Source organism: Tachypleus tridentatus, chromosome 2 (genome assembly GCF_004210375.1).
Source record: "Tachypleus tridentatus isolate NWPU-2018 chromosome 2, ASM421037v1, whole genome shotgun sequence".
Classification (NCBI taxonomy): domain Eukaryota; kingdom Metazoa; phylum Arthropoda; class Merostomata; order Xiphosura; family Limulidae; genus Tachypleus; species Tachypleus tridentatus.
The window spans coordinates 98,264,536-98,288,595 of NC_134826.1; positions in this window are offsets into that span (position 1 = coordinate 98,264,536).

A 24,060-nucleotide genomic window follows, 5' to 3' on the forward strand; every position below is an offset into this window, starting at 1 on the left:
TAAAGCCACATTAGGCTATCTGCTGAGTCCACTGAGGGGAATAGAACCCCTGATTTTAGCGTTGTAAATCTGAAGACATATCGCTGTACTAGCGGGGGCGCTTAATTAGGGACGGCTAGCGCAGATAACCCTTGAGTAGCTTTGCGCGAATATAAAAAACAAACAAACAAACGTTTTAAAAAAAAGATACTATCTAGTTTTTTTTAACCAAGAATAGAATTAACTTTGATTAAAATACAAAATGTATTTTGTATGATGAAAACGTTCTACAGAACAGATTAGCATTCAAACAAAATACGTATAACGTTTTATATAATTCATCCATTAAAACAAAATAAATTTGACTTGATAGATAACATCAAATTTTATATTTCGGGCTATTTCAAGTTTTCAGTTCTAAATACTGTGTTAAAGTGACGCCCCCCGCTAATACAGCGCTAAGTCTACGGATTTACAACGCTAAAATCAGGAGTTCGATTCCCCGCGGTGGGCTCAGTAGATAGCCCGATGTAGCTTTTTTATAAGAAAACACACAAACATTAAAGGGACAGAAAATATGTATTTTCATAATTTCTGTACCCTAAGAAGTAGAGCACTGTATATATATACACGTTTGTTATAATCATAATTTTCAAAGCCAAAACAAAACACACTAAAATTAAAAAAATAAACAAAATAGGCTGCATTTTTAGAAACGATCCTAGGGTACAAGCTACAATGTGGGATCATAAAATGTATCCTGTGTTTTGGAGGTGACTGCGGATGTAGGACCCACATTACTAAAATTACTAATAATTATTTTTAGCCAAAAATAAGGTAATTTAAAAACTTGGAACTATTTTATGGAGATATACACCTTGAGCCGCATATAAAAGCACGACAGTCACAGTAAACTTATCATATTGATATGGTTCAATGTCGTGTTAATTTGTGCCTTTACCATATTGGGGCAGGAATGCTAACTTCAAGAAGTAAGTTTAATCTTACCGCTAAATAGTAGTACTTTACTTCCTTATTTTCTTTATTTTTTATGTTTATCTTTTTCTTATTCTTATTTTAACTTGAGTGAGAAGTCATATTCTCACAAATGTCTGCAGGCAGTGAAGGGTGATATAGATGTGGGACGTTGTGGGCTTGAGCACCCCCATCTCGCTCTCTTAATTTTTAGCCAAATTGTGTCTATTTCTTATGTGAGCCTAGCGAACTGGAAGTTAAGATTGACAGACGGTGTATCTCCATCACAATGTGGGCCCTACTTCTTCAGTCACCTCCAAAACCTAGGATACATTTTATAATCCCACGTTGTAACTTGTACCTTACGATATTTTTTTTTTAAATGCAGCGTATTTTGTTTATTTTTTAATTTTAATGTGTTTTGTTTTGGCTTAAAAATATAGTAATAATATAATTATTTAGCACTTCCTCGTGATTTTGTTTACTTATTTAACTTCATAACATTTTAAATTCAGAAATGTGGTATTCCAATCATAGAGTTATGAAAGCCAAACTAAAAATATATTCATTTTCATTAATATTAATTTTTCCAACATTTACAGAACATGTCACATACAATGCATTATTGTTATTATTTGTTAATTTAAAAGATGTTTATAGATTCTCTATTTTATTAAACACTGAATTTATATTATAATTATAGAGGAAAAATAAACCCTCCAAGAATATAAACTGTTGTATGCAAAATTATTATAAAGTAAGAAATATTTACTTCTTTTACCGTAAAGCAACGTTTAAAAATATGAAAAAGTTTAAGAATTGAGGGGACGTGTGAATTGCTAGAAGGAATAGAACAAAGTTCACGTTATTTTTAAAAATTCTAATCACTAATCGAATTTGTATCGAATAAAATGCTACTCACACCTCCAGTCAAGCGTGCTTTCTTTAATCTTTGTTTTAGATTCTACTCTTATTTGGAAGCAGAATAAGCTAGTAATTTATAGCAAGTAATAATTTTGTCATCTTTTCTTCAAAACAAGTTTGACTTCTTTGCTGTAAATTAAAGAAAAATGTCAGCTTTTTAAAATAAGATTTTTTGCCGTATACATCAACCTGAAGATAAATCATCAACAGATTAGTTTCGATACAAACTTTGTAAAATATGTATGAGAAGGTTTTGAGAAAGAAACAGGATTTTATTCTTTGTGTGCCAATCACATTAAGTTACTACCAACATAAGTAGGCCAATGATGCTTGGACGTGGATGATCTTAATTAATCTAGAATTTATGTATCAACCATATCAAATTACCATCAACATCGGATAATGATGCTGAACACGTGAGCAACACATCTAAGTTCTTAAACTACTATTTGTTAAGTACAAGACATTTTCTCAGTCGTTATGTGAAATTAATAACGCTAGTAAACGCAGTAGTGATGTTACAAATCAAACTGTCCACAGATGTTTTACGAATATCCGTTGTACAAAAGTGTTGTTCTAGCAGGCTTTCCTTAAGAATATCAAAAGAACGGAAATCTCAGGGTTATAAATCAAGACTGTATATGCGATAGTTAAAAGTGTTCATTCATCTAAAGTACTCGTTTGCCGTATAGGTTAGTCGTTCGCAGTTCGACTTTAAATCCAGTCACAAATAGGTTTATTTGAAATCTAGGTATACAGTCGACAGTGGAGTACACACATTCACCTACTTGAAGAAGTTTATAGTTAGAATACTGAACGTGACTGAGGGACTAGTATTCAAAACCACAATCAACGCTTTAATTCAATATATTCATATACTCAGCTGCATCGAGATAAACGAAGGTACCTTGAAAAGTTTCATTGCTAAAATTACTAAATTATTCAGTCTGAACTGGTAATTTTCTATCGGTTATACTATTGATAACACTCATTTAGTGTTTTACAATAACCAATATGTTACCAATTAACACATGTGTTCATACATAGTTTACTTTACGAATTCTCCTTAACACTACACAACTAACACCCATTTCCTTACTACGTTAATCGATTCAGAGAGTTAACATTGAGTACTTACATAGAGCTTGAGCAGGAGAAGTTTTTCTATATTCTCCAATATGTACATCTTCATAAACTTTGGAGTAGATGGAGGAATTAGGCTCTATCTGGAACAGGTTAAAAAAGAGATGTCTTGATAGTAAAGATCATTTTCATCAAAACGTAGAAGACAAGCTAGATGCTACGGGCTGTTTATCTTTAAGTATGCAGGCGAAACGTGGACCATCAACAATAATATGTAAGTGAAGCTAACGCATTTGAAATGTGGATATTTACAAAAATCCCGAGAATACCTTCAAAGACAGACTCACCAATGAAAAGGTACTAAGGAGGATCAAAGCTAGAAGAACGTTACTTAATGTATTAAAAAACGAAAAAAATAGTAAGGTCATGAGGTCAGAGAACAGACAATGCAGATAACATTATTGGAGGTCAAGACAAATGGAAAAAGACAAAAGGAGAGACCAAGAAGGAATCGGGTGAAATACATATGTGAATGGGTATAACTGGGCTAGCAGGATGCAATTGTACAGGAAAGGCAGACATGGTACACCATGACATCAAACCTTCTGTAAAAGGATGCCAACTCCAGACCAGACTAGACAAGACCAGAATAGTCAGTTTATTTATGTACATAACACATACCATTGATTTGTATTATAGCCTGGAATGAGTTTTAGTTTATACTAGTCATGTGCATTTCCTTTCTTGGTCAAGCGTCCTTATTTAACTTCTCTTACGCATTCACTAAATGTGCACAGCTTCTCTTCATATTACATGTTTGTATGTCATACAGGAAATTTTATCAGATTAAATTTCTTGCTCCTAGAAGTATGTGAAAATAATGTAAGATTACTCAAAATGTCGCAAATGCTTCACCCCTCTCTGTTGTATGCTAATTCTAACATTCCCAGGTTGCAGGAGAACATCTCCTGTATTGGATCACAAAGCTTCTGGTATATGGAGCGGTATGTGTATGCAAACACCATTTCTTTTTTAAAAACTTGATAGCAGTTTTTACTCGTAACAGATGACACAAGCAGTTGTCAATATTTAATTATTTTTACAGATATCTATTGTAAGAACAGAAAATGAATCAGCAGCAGCAACTAACTTTTAATTAGCGTATGGGTCTGTCAGTCGGTTTGATGACACCTGGAATTGAAGAAAGTCCTCGTTGTATCTTAAGGTGGCTGGTATGAGTATTAAAACGTTTATTAAAATAGAGAACAACGTTTCAACTTTCTTAGGTCATCTTCAGGTTAGCAAAGAAGTTCGAAACGTTGTTCTCTACTTTATTTTAATAAAAGTTTTAATATCCATAGCAGCCGTCTTAAGATACAGTTTTACTTTAAATGGGTTTCTCGTTAGCACAAAAGTCCATTGACATCAGATATGGTAGATATAACGTGGTTGACATATTATTATATACTAGCTGAAATAGCCGTCCCCTTACATACTGAAGTTAGGTAAATTCGTGATTGATGAAAGATTATCTTAGTACATGAAAAAAAATTTCCCTTACATGCAATTGTAAAAAAAACACACCAAAAACCAAAACGCTAATAAAACCTGCAACACACAAAGTCTAAAACCACATCTTGGTATGTATCTTCTCATGGACTGAAGAAATATTAATGCTGAATTTGGTGAAGATCCATCAACGGGGTGAAAAGTAATAGCAAGAAAAGTCCATAAAATCCGCAAAACGCAAAATACAAAACTTAAAATTTGTATGTACCTCCCTTTAACCTCCGTAACAATTTTGTTGAATATCTATCTATCCACACACTGGGAAGTAGTTATATGGAAATACTACAGACAGTACTGTTATATTTATATAGATTATTCTATACTTTCACTCATAAATTTTTAAAATTTGTAAATCCCTTTTTAATTACACAAGATTTTTGATACAATGACACTTAAACTCTTTATTAGATGTTTCAGTTTAAATTCGAAGCATGGCTGTCGGCCATCCTTCTTATTCAAAGGACTGTTTACTTTAAAGTGTGACTGTCAGCCATCCTTTTTATGCAAAAGACTGCTTATTTTAAAGTGTTGCTTTCGGCCATCCTTCTTATGCAAAGGACTGTTTACTTTAAAGTGTGACTGTCAGCCATTTTTCTCATGCCAACAATTTTTGATTTCGAAGTGTGGCTATCGATTATCTTTTTTATTTTCTGTAATTTCAGTTTCATAGTTCATGTTACATACCATATTGTGTCTCTATGCTTATTTATTTGATCAAATGCAGCTTAAAATATGAAGGATTTATCTTGGCCAGAACGTGATCTAATGGTGAGGTGTTTGTTTGTTTGTTTGTTTTTGATTTCGCTCAAAGCTACACGAGGGATATCTGCGCTAGCCGTCCCTAATTTTGCAATGTAAAACTAGAGAGAAGGCAACTAGTCATCACCATTCACTGCCAATTCTTGGGCTATTATTTTACCAACAAATAGTGGGATTGACCATAATTTATAACGTACCTGCGGCTGAAAGGACGAGCACGTTTGATGTGTTAGAGATTCGAACCCGCGACCCTCAGATTACGAGTAAAGCGCCCTAATCACCTGGCCATGTTAGGCCGTGGGGCGCTTTCCTGGTTAGCATAGTGTAGACGGTAGGGTACTTATCCATTTTATTGTACAGTTAAGTGGGACAGCAAGCTGTTCAGTGCATTTGAATATACTATGGTTGTGCTAAGGATATTTTATTTTGTCGTTAACCTGCAAGCAGATATGACAGCTTGTGGAATTAAGATTTGTGATCAAAAGAGGTTTCGTTGGCACTCTCGAACCTTCCATAACGACGGTTCTAAGACAGCACTTATTTCATGGTGCGTGTACAATTTGGAATTACAAAGAAGTTAAAGTTTAAAACATAGAAATGACGATACAGCTATGTTCTCGTTATAATATATCTACATTAAATAAATCTTTATTTTATACATATTGTAAAGCTAATTCTAAAAGTGAATGACAAAGTATCTTTTTGCTAATTTTCCAATTAAAGTTTATGCATTCTTTGTTTAGGCTTATAACATCACTAAAGCCTATTTATTTAGTTTGTTTTTACGAGTTGCACTTTACTAGTCCCTTGGTGGGACAGCGGTAAGTTTTCGGATTTACAACGTTAAAATTAGGGCTTCGATTCCCCACCAGTGGACACAGATAGCCCGATGTGGTTTTGCTACAAGAAAACACACACGCACACATACACAAACACTACTAACTAATTTTCCTCCTGTTTTGGCTGACAATCTGCTACCGCTTTCAAGAGCTGAAGAGGGGAACTATTAAATATTTTCTAGTGGTAGGGACTTGATCTTTGACCTCCTTGATAAACAGACTGATAGCTACTTGCCCGTTTTCTACTATTCTCTGAAATTTGTTCGAAATCTAAATAACATTTTATTGTTTGTTGATAAAAGTCACGTTAACTGCAGATGTTTTTTTTTTTAAATATCTTACTACGTGTATGAATGGTGTTTCAGAGAACCGTATGCTTATCACCATCCTGCCAATCTGACGAATTCTCGTATTGAACAAAAATAAGCCTCCGGGAGACAAAAATAAATCTCAAATGCTGTTTTTTCACGTCTGTGATCTTGAATTTGCAATGGGCAGGTTGAAATAAGTGTGGTCAAAATCTTCTGTATTTAACGTGATTTTCATAACAATACTTAACCCTATTATTATTTTTTAACTATTCGCCATATTTCCTCGTATTGTTTTAAAGTTCATGTTTTGTTTGGCTGTTATGAAGTTCTAACTACACATTAAGCTATCTGTGCTTCGCTAACTACGGATATCAAAACCGGACTTTCAGTGTCGTAAGCCTATAAGACTTGCTGTTACTACTGAGCCAATGTGTATGTATGTGTCCAAATACACGCTCAAAATTAAATGGTCCTGCACTTTGGAAAGAATATACACTTGCTCAAAATTGACACGTTGTATTTGTAAAATATTATAGAATAAACTCGTTCTTTGCAAACAGTTTATGAAGTAAAATTATATGACTACTGAAACACGGTTAAGCAAAATAATGAAATTAATGAATATAAAAGGGATTAAATTCTAGACCTACAAATAAAGCGTGTGTTGGGCTATATGCGCTAAAACCTAAAGACTTCTTAACATATTGCAGGATTGTTAATTGAAATACTATACATATGAGAAGGGCGTACGTTTTAAATGGATAAATCCCTTAAAGAATGCTGTTGTTGTATTGTGTCGTTGAACATGAATGAAAGAAACTCAGCTGCATTGAGATAGTTGGAAACATATAATAGTTATATAATAGTAAAGTTTTAAAATTACGGCATCAAGAAAAATAAAAATCAACTGACGTCATGTATTTGTTTTCTTTCTTTCTTTTTTAAGGTTGTTGTGTATTTACGTGTCTAATTTGCATTTGTATATTATCTGAAATCTGTAATTATTTTCTTTCGGGCAATGGTTTAGCTATAACGCTTCGGGTAAGGGCGCTCCACTTGCAATCTGTGGTTTGCAAATTCGAATCCACTTCTCACCAAACATGCCCGATTTTTTAAACGCGGGGCGTTATAATGTTAAAAGCAATCCTACTATTCGTTGGTAAAAAATAACCAAGAGTTGGCAGATTCAAACCCCTTTCTCACCAACTATTCATTGGTAAAATAGTAGCCCAAGAGTTGACGGTGAGTGATGATGAACAGCTGTCTTCCCTCTAGTCTTACACTGCTAAATTTCGGGCGGCTAGTGCAGTTAGCCCTCATTTAACTTTGCACGAAATTCGAAAAATGAATAAACAAATAAGCATTGAAAATTATAAAGTGTGGTGGCGACCATTAAGAGTAATTGCTTTATGACATTGATTGTTATACACTTGCTCAGCACACAAATACTGTTTAAGTTATAATGAATATTGTATTTCTGTGATTTCAAATATTCATTCTTCACTCAGAGCATTTTAAGCCATACTCTTATGAAAACACTGAGCGTTTCGTACAGTCTATATATTTAAATACTTATTACTACATTATAAAGAACATTTGTTTGTTGTTTGTTTTTTGGAATTTCGCACAAAGCTACTCGAGGGCTATCTGTGCTAGCCGTCCCTAATTTAGCAGTGTAAGACTAGAGGGAAGGCAGCTAATGATCACCACCCACCGCCAACTCTTGGGCTACTCTTTTACCAACGAATTGTGGGATTGACCGTAACATTATACACCCCCACGGCTGGGAGGGCGAGCATCTTTAGCGCGACGCGGGCGCGAACCCGCGAATTACGAGTCGCACGCCTTACGCGCTTGGCCATGCCAGGCCCAAGAACATTTGTATTAAATAAGGTTTACGGAGATTTATGCCGTATAATGCTCTTATAACTGATATATCAAAATGTGTGTTACATCCCAAAGTCTCAGAACTAGATTTGGAAATGTTAACCTTAATGGAAAATTATATACGCACGAGATATCCTAAGTTTCAGACATGACCACCTCTTATTCCGATGACGGAAAGGTGGTAGCTTTGCCATCAAAAGGGCTTTGTCCAACTTTTTGAATAAATAATGAGATTAACCTTATCTGAAAGTCGGACTACACTCAGCAGCGTTACGTCTTAAAATCTTTACCCACGATCCGCTAGACACTAAAACACGCCCGGCCTCAGATATCGGTAAATTCTGTACATACTAACAAACTGTCATAAATCCGTTTCATACCTTTTAAACACTACTATATTTCTGTAAAATTAATAATTGATAAAAGTTGTTTGTTTGTTGGAGCAATCTGAAGAGTATAGGTAGTTAGTTAACATCAACGACCGCTACACTTATCGGATTGAACTGTGATATTTGACCATCATTCTTTTACGCTAACTACTAGGCCGCGATCGATCCTTAGATTAAGGGTGTTAATAGTAGAATATGAGGAAATGAAGATTATTTTGCAGCGATATTTAACGTGAAACAGTTATTTAGCCTTCTAATAGCTGACCACATGTTTGAAGACGGTTGTGTAGTTGAGTGTATGAATGTAGAGGGCGTGGTTAGATTTTGGATTATATTTATTAATACAGGTATAAAGGTGTTTCTTTGTATTGGTTTATACATGCTCCAACAGTATTCAACATAATCAAGAAGTATCTTTATCTATAAGTGCGCTAAAAACTGATTTTATGAAAAATTGAAAACACTATATATATTATGAAAAGCCTCTAGGAAGGAGTGATGTGTTTTGGACATGACAATCTTACGCTAGAACCTTTTTTAATGTAAGCTACGCTGCAAAACCATTGCCAAGATAGACAGTTGTCAAACTGAACAAGACCGGATATTATAATATAGGTTAAAATGACCCAACGAGGCTCCAAAATCGTTTTAATATAACGTAAACAATATCTGTACTTATAATAGTAACATGAGTTTAAGCCAATCCTACACAACAACGGCTAGCATTACTAAACACATCCAAACAACTTGGGAATTGGGTTATAATAAAATCTACAATTTTTAATCGCGTGTCAGCAAGCATGAGCATTGTGGCAAACAGTAAACTATGTATAAGAACATGAGCTTAAAACTTTATTCAAAACAAATAAAAAGATGAAATAAAATACAACTTACGGCAATGCAAAAAGCATTAGTAAAAAAACCAACTTTATAAATTTGATTAATAAAAAGTGATGCAATAATGAAATATGTTTAAATAAAATTGATGTGCCAATATTAAACTGCGTAATAATAACAAGAGAGATGCAAACTTAAACGTGCGTTAAATTTGTGGTTATAATGTAATTTGTCTTTCAATAAACTTCGAATAACTTTTAATTAAAATACATTCTTATTTACATAGAATATACTTAGCACCTCTGAACTGTGTGATGTTTACTTGATTTAATAACTATTAATTATTAATGAGCCACATAATTTATTTTGACGTAATCACGATTGGCATGAGCCAATAAATTTCCGAGATATGAGTCCCTTGGGCTGTGGTTGTGAGTCCGATGCACACGTCGCTGAGATCGATAATACGGATTACTTCTCTGGGGATAATGTTATAGAACTGAGCTAGCGTGTTTTGTCGATATATCCACATTCTATCTTTATTTGGATGTGGGCTGAAATGCCTATTCTAGTGAAAAGTCTTCAAAGGAACTTGGTACTCTAGCCACGATAAAAACAAATAGCTTTAAACATTCTGTAGTGGCAAGTTTAAAAGTTGATGAAACAAAACTAAATCACATGTGTAGCATTTATAGCCAATTTATTTCAATATCAATTTATAAGTTAATTAGGTGTCTCTATTAAACTTCTATTTTTAAGTTTTATACTTTATAAACATTCCTAAACTAGATTATTTGAAATAAAGTGAAAGACTGTTTGTTTTTTTTGAATTTCGCACAAAGCTACATGAGGGCTATCTGCGCAAGCCGTCTCTAATCTAGCAGTGTAAGACAAGAGGAAAAGCAGCTAGTCATCACCACCCACAGCCAACTCTTGGACTACACTTTTACCAACGAATAGTGAGATTGACCGTCACTTTAAAAGGCCCCCACGACTGAAACGGTGTGCATGTTTGGTGCAATAGGGATTCGGACCTGCAACCCTAAGATTACGAGTCGATCGCTTTATCCACCTGGTCATGTCGGGTCAGATAAAAAAGTAGCTCGAGAGTTGGCGGTGGGTAGGGATGGCTAAGTACCCTCCCTCTGAAGAGAGGTTTAAAATTTAGTTTAATACAGTGCCATGTTATTGTTGCGCCTTTGATGTTACAATATTTATGACACGGCTGCAACTGATTATTTGCCCTTTCTATTCAGCATAGTACTTTACTGTTTTGATTAACAGACTTCGATAATAATGGCTAGTAAATGCGTTTCATAAGTAGAAAACGTGGAAGTCTGTGTGCGAAAACTTTCAATAAAGTACAGGTATTATATAGGCTTACAAACCTAGCTGTCACTTTGCTATAATTTTCCAGTTTTCCCATTATGCAATAGCTTCTATTCTTTATTTAATATACTATATAACACCTAAGACGTATCAAGTAACAACATTTGTTTCTGAAATTTGGTTTTGTTTAATATTTTGAAATACTAAAAACGCGTTTTCTGGTTAACATGAATATACAGTTAAAGTGTTTTTTTAATCCAATTATATTCATTCAAGAAATTGTGGTTTTGATTGTGTACGTCCCTTAGTAGGGCTCACCGTAATGAACATCCCTTGGTAAGGTTCATCAAATATTACATTCCTTCGTAAGGGTTGGCCCGGCATGGCCAGGTGGTTAAGGCGTTCGACTAGTAATCCGAAGGTCGCGGGTTCGAATTCTCGTCACACCAAACATGCTCGCCCTTTTAGCCGTGGGGGCGTTATAATGCGACAGTCAATCCCCCTATTCCTTGGTAAAAGAGTAGCCCAAGCGTTGGCGGGGGGTGGTGATGACTAGTTGCTTTCCCTCTAATTTTACACTGCTAAATTAAAAACGGCCAGCGCAGATAGCTACGCAGCGAGTAGCTTTGCGTGAAATTCAAAAGAAACCAAACAAACCAATCCTTCGTAAGGCTCAGAGTATATGTCTCTTGGTAAGATTCATCATATTGTTCATCCCTTGATAAAATTCATCATGTTGAACATTCTTTGGTAAGGTTCATCATATTGTTCATCTCTTGGTAAGGATGGCTGTGAAAAATGGCCGCGAAAGCATATTTGATCAAATTTAGATATGTTATGTTATGTAAGCAATTATCTCTAATACTTTAGGATAACTATAATAGCATATTTGGTCAAAATTAGATACATAACCTTATGTAGAAGACCAATTCTTATACAATAGAATAACTCCAATAGCGTATTTCATGAGACTTAAATGTGTGAAAACCAACTTTAAAACCTTTTTAATACCAACTTTAAGTGAATAACGAATTCGTCAAACTTATATATAATATGTAGACAACGTACTTCTATACTTTTGGATAGCTAAGTAGTGTATGTGACCATAGGTAGATAGGTAATGCAATGTAATGTAGACAACAAATATGAATACCGTAGAATAGGCGCAGAACCGTATGTAATCACACTTAGATATGAATTGTCACGTAGAATACCAAATACGATAATTTAAAAGAGTTGCAATAGCGTATTTGTGAAATATAGATGTGTAACGTTATGTAGAAGATGAATATCAATACATTAGGATAACTGCAATAGCGTATTTGATCAAAATTACGCGTGTAATGTTATTCAGACAACCAACTTCAAAGCTTGGGATAGATGCAATATTAGATTTGTCAAAGTTAGATAACAAATCTTACGTAAGCAACCCACTACAATACCTTAGAATAAATGGAATAATGCATTTGAACAAAGATAATTGTGTAGTGTTATGAAGACAATCCAGTTTAATGTATCTCATGACGGCTGGTATGGATATTAATACTGTAACTAATATAGCAGAGAACAACGTTTCGACCTTGTTATGTCATTTTTAGGTTAACAACAACCAGAAAGAAGACAATTTTGACAACAATTTCATCGACAACCAACAACCTAACTTTTCAGGTTGAATTGAAAATATCTATTTCCTCGAAACACTTCAAAATAGTATCTTAAACAACTTTTTCAAAGAACTTTCACGTAAAACTATCAACATAATTTCATAAAAAAGAAAACTAAAAACACAGCCTCACGCGAAAAAGATAGTATTTCTGAAAACAATCTAATACAAGACAATAACATAAAAATTCTAAAAGCAGATAAAGGCAATGCTATAGTTATAAATAACATAAATAAATACATGAAAAATGAACATCTTATTAGATACAAACAAATTTAAATTAATACACACAAATTCACCAAAACACATGAAAACCAATTAAACAAAATACTACTACAAATAAAAAAAACACCTCATTGTTAACCTGAAGATGACCTAAGAAGGTCGACACGTTGTTTTTTTGCTACATGAGTAAAAGTGTTAGTACCTATACCAGCCGTCTTGAGATACATTTTTACTTCAAATGGGTTTTTCGTCATCACGAATGCAGTTTAATAATTTGGAATAGATACAATAGTGGATTTGACAAAGTTATGTATATAACTTAGAGAACAAACTCCAATAGCTTGGGATAGCTGCAGTAGCGTATTTGACCAAAGTTAAATGGGCAACATTATGTGGACAACCAACCTGAGTACCCTAGAATAGATGCAAAAGAGTATTTGAACAAATTTAAATATGAAATGTTATTTAGATAGCCAATTTCAATACCATATAAGGTAGTTGCAAGAATGGACTTTATGAATATCAAATACGTAATACTATGTAGAGAACGAGCTCTAATATCCTAGAATTGCTTTCGTAAATATCTCAACTTTTCATAATTTTAGCTACATTTTGTCATAAAAGGTGATGTACACCTGCTGTAGTTTCTTATATCTTTTTATTTCAGTTAGCTACAAAATGATTAAACAAGTTTCCCTGCAATAATCGAGCGTAAAAATGGACGTTAAAATAACACAAACCAGTTTCACAAGTTAATATTTATTCAGCATTTCCTTGGTTTTCAGTACTGGTTCACATCGACGTGGCATGCCTTATATGATTTTGTGCAGATATTCTTGAGTGATTAACTGCCATCTTTCTTCGAGTACTTCAAAAAGTTCATCTTCTATGTTTGGCTTGCGATATTTTGGTAATTGGCTCAACTCAGCTCATAAATTTTCAATTGGTTTGATATCAAGTGATTAATCTTGCAATTCCATAACATCAATTCTCATATTTCTAAGATATCTTTTAATGACTCCACAATTGCAGATAAACTTTTTGATCCTTTACAGGCTAACTGGAAGAAGAGGATCTAAAAAAATAAAACAGGTGCACAACACTTTTTATGAGAAAATGTAATAAAATCATGAAAAGTTTAGGTATTTACAAAAGCCAGTGTTAAAATTAGGATGTGAGATCGTATTTGAACAGATTTCGTCAAGTGCATTGTAAAAATATACAGTTTTACACATTTTTCTGTTATTTAATAAAAGATATAATGAATTAACATTTTCAAGGGGTAGCAGTTCTTTTGTCCACCACCTGTATATGTATGCAATGTAAAAAACCAACTTCAGTTCTTTAAGGTTTTTTGCAAAAGCGTATTTGATCAAGTAGAGACAATCAGCTTTAATACTCTTAATTGGATGTATTAGCGTATTTGTTTATATAATATATAAATTACTTTTGTATCAAGATATTTCTGTTATCAATTCTGTATACGAATTGAATTCCTGGTTCACACGCTATATTAAGGTAATATTATTTTTGTATACGGACTAGATATAAACATTATTACCCATCTTTAGCTACGCTTAAAATAGGTGAAAGACCATCACAGTTATACTAGATATTGTTTAACATATGACATGTGAGTAGCTGTCACAGTATTTCACAGACGGAAGTTACGTCATGCAATCACAACTGAAGGCGGAAGTTGAAGAGGGTATGATTACGTAACAGATGAAACGATAATAGTTCCGATTTTTGACGCAATAATACCTTATAATAATTGCAAAAGTATATTGATCAACGTCTGATATGTATTGTTATATAGACAACCAGCTTCAATACCTTAGGAGAGCTGCAATATTAGATTTGTGAAACAATGATATGTCATTATATGTATACAACCAACTGTAATTAGTCAGAACACCAGCAAAAGCGTAGTTGACCAAACTTAAATGTTGAAATTTATTTAGACATCCAAGGTCAATACCTAAGGACAGCTGCAATATTGTATTTGTCCAACTTAAATCATTACTCTTATGTAGACACCCATCTCCTATATCACAAGATAACTATTATACCGTCTTTGACCAAAGCTAGATATGTAATGTTATGTAGACAACTAACTGTAATACTTCAGATAGTGGAAACAGTGTATTTGAGAAAATACTTTTAATAGACTTTTAATGTTATTTTGACATCCAACCTAAATACCTTAGAATAACTGCAATATTGAATTTATCAAACTTATGCAACGCCAGAATTCGAATTTCGATACCCGTTGTAGGCAAAGCACTGATAGCCCCTTGTGTAGCTTTGTGCTGAACTTCAAATAAATCTTAGAATTGCTGGAATAATGTATGTGAAAAAGGTACATGTGTAATATTATGTAGGACACTAACTTCAGCATCTTAGAATAGCTGAACTAGTGTATATAAACAAATTTAGTTATGAGATGTTATGTACACAACCAATTTCTATATCTTAAGATAGCTGCAAAGTTGGATCAAAGTTGTATATGTAATGGAGACAACCAATCTGAATATTTGAGAATGATTGTAAAGGTGCATTTGAACAAAGTTGGATATCTAATGTTATGTAAAGAACAAGCACTGATAATTTAGGCCAGAGTAACAGCGGATTCTTCAAACTTACGTTCATAACGTAAACAAATAACTTTATTACTTTAAGTTAGTTGTAAAAGCATACGTAATTAGAGCGTATTTAATCAAATGTAGATATGTAATGTTATATAGACAATAGACTTTCAAGCTTTAGAGTAATTACAGAAGCTTGTTTATTTATATAATATGCGCATAAGTAAAAGTTACTTTTATATGAACTAATTTCAGTTATTAGATTTGTATATGAATTGAACTCCTGGTTTAAACTTTATGTTAAAGTAGAACGATGCTCATACACTGACAAGTTATAAACAGTATAACCCATTCTATATAGGTGTAAAAAAAGAGAAGAAAACCATTACATCTACGTTAGGTATTGTTTAATATATTATACATGTCAGTTCCACCTTGATCAAAACCTTTAATGTTTTGACATATTAACAACAACGTTGATAACAGAGTATCAATGTTTGATGTGTAATGTTATGTAGACAACCAACACTGAAACCTTGAGATAGCTGCAATAGCGCATTTGAACAATGGCAAATGTGTAGTGTTATATAGAGAACTATCTTTAATGTCCTAAGATAGGTACAATAGTATATTTGTCAAATTTATATGTGTAATGTTACGACGACAATCAATTCCATTACCTTAGAGTAGGTGAATGTGATCAACACTGGACATTTAAGCAATCTATTTACATTGGTATTATGGACTTTAAAGTAAGCCTTTGAAACTCAAATTGAAGATCTTAAAAGCTTTAGCTTAAATTATGATATTAAAAGAACGACAATGAAGAAAATAAAGTGCCATAGTTTCAAAGGTCATCGAAAATTTTGTTTAGTAGAAATTTTGAATTATATTCATAAATAAGATAATTTACAAAATTAATATAAATATTAACCTTTTAGTAAATCTGTGAAAGCATTGATAAGTTTTTAAATAATTATATACATCTAAGTTAGAGAAACCGTGATTACATGTATCACTTGTTAATTTTTGTACATTTTCTGAAAACGTAACTAAATACTTGTCAGACCTAGAGGTAAAAACACAAGCCCGACATGGCCAGGTGGTTAAGGCGCTCGACTCGTAATCCTAGGGTCTCAGGTTCGAATCCCCCAAACATGATCGCATTTTCAGTCGTGGGGGCGATATAATGTGATGGTGATCGCATTTTCAGTCGTGGGGGCGATATAATGTGATGGTAAATCCCGCTATTCGTTGGTGAAAGAGTAAGCCAAGAGTTGGCAGTGGGTGGTGATGACTAGGTGCCTTTCCTTTAGCCTTACACTCCTAAATTAGGGACGGCTAGAATAGATAGTCCTCGCGCAGCTTTGCGCGAAATTCACAGTAAACCAAATCAAAGGTCAAAACATTCACATTCACTAAACAAACGGAGAAAACCTATGGTTTATAAGTGTACCGTTACGACTGAGGGTAATGAAATACGGATCTCACTCGGAACTTCTATCAGATGAAGAAAATGTAGCTGTAAAGGATATTATATGTTTTAAACAAAGGAAATCCAGTATCCTTCATCATACTCTTTCCTGGTTTTTATTTTATGGCCAGCTTCGCTCCTGGCCATGGTTTTGTGAAAGTACGCAAGCAATTCCAACTGTCTCATTGCCACTGAAGGCTTGCTGCTAACAAGCTTCTTTCTCTAAAAGATATCAGTACTATTTTATTTTAGTTATTACAGGAAGTCACACTTTATAACAAAATGAAATAAAAAAAAAGCTATTTTCTTTCCGAGCGAACCTGACAATAGTGACAAACTGTTTTATATATATATATATATTGTAACTCATTTCCTTAAATGCTAATTAGCAGTAAACAGAATAAATATTTTGCAAAGTTTCCTCGTTAATTGAGAATTAACTTTCTGTTTTAACATTTACTATAAACTTTAATTTCTTTCATTCTTATATTATTTTTAGCTCATTGTGGAATCGATTCATATTTTAATAAGGTGAGAAACTGGTGCTTCAATCATAACTTGGTGAGAACATATAATATAAAACCGAGAGAATTTATGAAAACGCATATTTCGTTAACCTGAAGTACATTTGTAGGTTGAATGAAGCTCAGGAAAATGCAGAAGTAAGAGTTAATAATACAGTTACTACATTCGTTATTTCAGTTGCAACTAATAGTATAACATCACACAGAGTTGGGAGAAAAGACGCGAACTTCACTACAATTGTAACATTAGGCAGGAAGACGCTTTGAGAGAAAAAAAAATCCAATGGCGAAGAAAAATTAATAATGACCAATTCAAGATTGTTTTGAAGAACGTAATGTTTATGTAAATTAAAATTTGTCTCTGTTTATTAGAAATCTGTTTCATAAGGTAAACCAAATGATAAAAAGGGGTTAAAATATAAATTATTATCAGTTAAGAATGGTACAATCAATTTAAAGTAGGAGTAATCAATGAAAAATACAATTGTAAGAAGTGAAAATAATATTGTATTATATGATGATCAATAACCTAAGCAGCTTTGATGAAAATAAAGCTCCCCGCTAGTGCAGCGGTAAGTCTAAGGATTTACAACGCTAAAATCAGGAGTTCGATTCCCCTCCGTGGGCTCAGAAGATAGCTTAATGTAGCTTTGCTATAAGAAAACACACACACTATTGATCAAACTAAAATAGATCTTGATAGAATGAGTGATATTGGTTAAATTACATATAAGATAGATAACTTATGGAGTTGTGAATATAATATGATGATTATCTCACGAATTGTTTTCATCTACAATGTTTATTAATAAAGGGCGCAGGGCCCATCCAACTGATGGGAAAAGTGCTACCTTCCACACCTTAATTTCAGGGTATAACTTAAACTCACATTTAATAACTAACTGAAATTAAATAAATTTTGTAAACTTAATCTTGACCAAAAAAGAGGCAGAACAGTGCAGTCGAGGCAGTAAAACTTGAGTAAATTATTTCGCGAGCCAATCAAATTAAGATCAGTTATGAAATGAATTCCTGACGTATTCATAAAATTATTGGTTTGTGTGTAGTAAAGCCCAAAGAGCTGTCTATACTCTGCCCATCACGGGTATAAGAAAACCGGGTTTTAGCGTTGTAAATTCGCAGATCTAATGCTGTCCTACTATTGATAAAACAACTTCCATTATGTAAAAAAACTAGTGCGTTTTGACAACAAAATTCATTTCGAGGCAGGCTTATATATAGGTTATATTTAAATAGGTTTTATTACATAGAAACAAATCCTGAAATATTCTGTTTATTTGTAATTAAGCACATAGATATACATAATTGGCTCTCTATGCTATTCCCACCACTTTTATTGAGACCCAGTTTCCAGTATTAAGAGTGTGAAGACCCCTGTGTTCTTTGGAGCAATCGTGACACAGTAGGTGACAATTGATATTGTTGAAATTGAAGAAACAATAAGTAATTTTCTGGTTTTTCAATATATTATATACCTTCCCATTATATGAAGTGTTTTTAGTTAAGAATTTCGCGCAAAGCTACACGAGGGCTATTTGCACTAACCATCTCTAAAATAGAAGTGAACGACTAGAGGCAAGACAGCTAGTTATCATCACCCATTGCCAACTCTTGGGTTACTCTTTTACCAAAGAGTAGTAGAACTGACCTTTATATAATAACGTACTTACGGATAAAAAGGCGAGCATTTTGATGAGACAGAGATTCAAACCCGCGATTCATAGATTGCGAGTCGAGTACCCTAAATACCTGGCCATACCAGGCTTGTCAAACAAATTACAACATACGTTTGGTATAAGTATTGAATATGAAAAAATTACCGTTTCTACAAAATAGGTCAAAAGTATACTGATATAACAAAAACGTTAACGAATTACAAAATGAGTAATTACAAACCAATAGCTATGTTGAATGTATTTTTTAATAGTTTAGATAAATTAATTTATGATAAAATATGTGACTTTATGAGAAATACAGTCTATTATTTGAACATCAGGTCGACCTTCACAAAGATATAATCACCCAATATGCTTTCGAGAAGTATACGAATACATTATAAAAATACAAGCAAAAGTTAACCTAAAATAGGTTCCTGCACCCATCGACAAAAAAATATTTAAATCTGTCAATTACAATTATTTCGCAGACTTTAAAAATATTAATCGTGTTACACTGTCGGTTTCACTCTTACCCAACATTCTAAGCTACTCAGACAACCCATCGTGAGAAGTAGCAGTTGAGCGCTGTAGTCACGCTAAGAGGCGCTTTACAGTAACATACGGTAATCTTAACTTTTTTCTGAAAGCTAAGAAAATATAGGTCAGATTTCATTTGCTTATGATGTATTAATTATATGCATTATTATAATAATAATGGTTTAAAATTATCAGAAGAAACAGTTAATCTACCACTTGATTAGTTAAACGTTTGGCTTACTGACAATGGCTGATGTGTGAATCTTGATAAGATTAATTTAATTATACCTTAAAATTTATATACAGTCTTGGTCAAATATTTGCATATCTTGCACCAAATAATATCATTATTGTTAAGTTAGAATACAAATATACTTCGCTCTGTCAAAATGAGAAATGCATGTCATATTAAACATCTATGTATGTAATTTGTTTCATGAGACATGTTCTATGTGTGTCATGAATGATTTATTAGAACAGGAAACAATTTTATCAGACATTTGTATAAATCTGTATATTTCAGCATTTCTTATCCCAATAAAACCTTATTAAACACATATGATGACAACATACAGTTTCAAATTTTTGATTATATAATAGCGTCCGCAATTTTATATAAATTAATATATATTTTAAACATTCAGTACTTGGTTTGTTTTCCGTGTACTCTAATAACCTTTGCAAGACGACGTAGAATGCTGTTGATGTGGTTATTGATTTCATTCCAGGTTGTCACTAAAAGACATTGCAACGCAACTACAATAGCCGGTTGAGGGTCGTGGTTAGCATTTTCTCCGGCTCAGTTCTGCTCAACAGCTCTTAATGGGATTGCAATCTGGACACTTTATTGGTCAAGATGATCTTGTAAACGTCTTCCTGGTCGAGATAATCGTGTAAAATATGTGCACTGTGATCAGTGACTTTTCATTCTAGAACTCAAAGTTATTGCCAAACCTTGTCCTAGCATATGAAAAAAAACAACATCGTTCCATGTGATGTCTATAGGAGGTGCCATTGATGCTTCCATGGAGGATGTTAAAAGCAGTTTTTCCAACGTGAAAAATGGCTGCACTAACATTTTCTGCGTCACCTCCTGTGTGTTTATTGTGAGAAAAACAGTCTTCCATTATCTATTCTTCAGGAAAACGACGAATCCTACCATCAGCTTTAACAAGACGGAAACAAGACTCATTCGAAAAGACGACCCGTCGTCAGTTTCTTAACTGTAAGTTGGTATCCTGTCTTGCCCAAGAAATACGGCGACAGTGGTGAATTCTGGTTAATATTGGTTTGCGTACACCCCTTGTTGCAAACTAACTTTGTTTAGTCACTCTTCTCTTCATAGTTTTTATTCTGGATACCTTGGAATGAATGTGTCCATGACACTTCTATCATAAGGTGTTGCAAGACTTCTTTCGACCTCGACATATTAACCTGATCATCGGCCAGTACTTTTTTTTCGGCGTCTACTGGTAGACATTTTTGAAACAATGTTTTATGTAACACAATAATATTTTAGGATTCTGGATACATTACACTGAGGGTAAGCTAATGTTCTGGCAACGTCTGTGTCCAGACACTCGAACAATTTGACGCCCTTTAACTTCTGGCACGTGACGAGACATCTTTAAACCAAGTATAGGTTTATAACAAAAGCACAATCTTTTGTACATAAGAGGTGAAGAGGTGTGTATGTATATTTTGACTAAAAAATGCCTCGAACAACTTACACAGACCAGAATAACAATTCGCACGTGTTTGTCCGATTGTACACTACTCTCTTTGTCACTACTCGGGAATTTGCTCGATAACTACTCGAAGTATGTATATATATCTGCAGTACAGAACTGTGTGCAAGCATTTTGGCGAAAAATGTACCAGGTGTTTTAAATCTATGTGTAAATGTCAAACCACAAATAACTTATTTTGTACAAATTTAAATAGTACTATTGATAATCGAAAGTGTTTGGATAAATTATACATTTTTAAATCAAAAACTGAGAGTTCAAGTATCAGTTATACTTTTTAAAACTTGTTATGTAGGATATACACATTTTATAAGCAATTTGTTTTGTTTTTAATGTGTCTTTTTTCACATTCTTGATTATTTATTGACGTACAGTTACGACAGAAAGTGTTCGTTCCCCTGCGTCATGAGTAGTTTTTTCCTTATAACTTAAAAAATATCACGATTAGGATAATGAAATTAAAGTATATTATAAATATTATACTAACACACATCTACATCAATATTTATGTAAATTGAACGACAACTAAACTGTTTATAAACAAATAACCAAACATAGGAGGGGCAGAAAGTGTTCGTGCGTCTACTTTAATGGTCAGTTGTGTAGCCAAACGTTTTCAATTGGGTTGAGATCGGGTGACTACGATGGCCACTCCAGAACGTTTATATGGTTCCTCTGCAACCAGGATTGCATATATTTCGATGTGTGCTTAGGGTCATTGTCGTGCTGGAAGATTTAATGACGCCCAAGCCGCAAGTTCCGAGCATCATTCTTGATATAAGTGCCTAATATATCAACGTACTCTTCTTTTTTCATGACTCCGTTGACGCGGTGAAGGCTGCCTACACCAGAAGAGCTGAAGGAACACCATAGCATGATTGCGCCACCTCCGTGTTTAACTGTAGGGACGGTGTTCTTTGGAAGATTTCGTTCCCCCTTCTTACGGAAAATATTGCGAATATCATTGTGGCCGAAAAGCTCGATTTTAGTCTCGTCTGACCAAAGAATACTCTTCCAATAGGTAAAGGGTTTATCTACATGCTTTCTTGCATATCTCAATCGTTTTCCAAATGAACAGGCTTTAAATATGGAGTTCTACGAGGACGGCATGCTTTGAACCCAGAAGAGCGTAACATGTTCGTAACTGTAGAGGTGCTTACTTCGACCCCAGTTTCCCTTATTAGTTTCTTGGTAGGTAGGGCGTCTGGAACGAAGGAGGTTAGCAGTTGGTCCTGTAAGCTTAAACTTGGCAATTATGCTTTGAACAGTAGATTTCGGCACATTACGTTGTGTAGCGATACCGGAAAGAGACACACGAGACTTGTATTTTACAATAATTCGTATTTAAAAAACCGAACAGTTGTTTCCTGTTCACCATGATGACCAAGCAAATAATGACGGAGATGGCACTAAATTGCCGGAAGTACATTTTTGCTGGCTAAATTCCAATAATTATGAACCCAGTGTCTAGTTCTGGAATGGTATAATGTAGTTTATTCGCCAAACTAAACAAAAGTTTTACGAAAATATCAGTTTTTTTCAGACGTTCTGAAATGTACGAACACTTTCTGCTCCTTCTATTTTTGGTGATTTGTTTATAAAAAGTTTATTTGCAGTTCAATTTACATAAAAAGTTATGTAGATGTGTGTTAGTATATTTTTTATAATACATTATACTTCTATTAGCCTACTCGTGATATTTTTAAGTTATGAGCAAAAAACCTCTCGGGACGCAGGGGTACAACACTTTCGTAACTGTAGGTTTTTCATTCGTACTTTGTTGCAAATGAAGAAAAGTTTGATAATTCTTTATTCAGGTTATATAAAAACTTTTGTAGTCGCTTATTTTAGAAATATAAATTTAAGAAATTATGTTGGTGCGTATTGCAATAATATGAAAAGCTGGTAAGAATACATAAAGTAAGATGCTAAGGAGTTGATATAAATTAATAACACTATGTAACAAAATTTTTACTTTTTTTGTTACAGAGCAGAAAGTGTTATTTCCCAATTGCTTATGCCTAAAGTTAATGGAAAAAACTTATTTTTCTCTTCAAATTTTGCTTTTGTAACCTGGATAATGAAATTTTCAAATTTACCCATTTTACAGAACATTTCAGATGGATTCAGTGCTAAGTATCTGATAGAGAATTTTCTCGAACTTTCTAGAGTGTTGTAGAACTTATGAGAATTTTCAAGAACCTTTAAGAATTTTCTAGAACTTTCCATAGTAATATATATACAGAGGCTCACCACTCACCACTTCAGTTTAGTTCTAGTTGCCTAAGAGAGCACATAGATCTATCTGATTTTATCAGAGATCGCATCAAGAAGGTGCAAGCATTCTGCTATGTATGTAGCCAATTTATCAAGACAAGAACAAAAAAGTATTCTGTGATAGCATCTGCTAAAATATGTGAAGTTTATAAGGCATATTTCGACATGCCTGATGGGGAACAAGACAAACCCTGGGCACCTCATTTTATCTGCGAGCACTACAAAAGAATTCTAGAAGGTAAGACAGACAATTTTTTCTTGCTTGAATAGTAAGATATTATATTATACAAACTTTGGAACTTTTAAAATTTAAATATCTTTTAATTTATTTTTAATTTCCAATAGTAGAGAAAAATATCACATGAACCTCTTACACATTAGTTGTGGATGAAATAAATTTATTCTTCATAATAATAATTTTATTTTGTTCTTGTGCAGGATGATACAGAGGGGAAAAGAAAGCC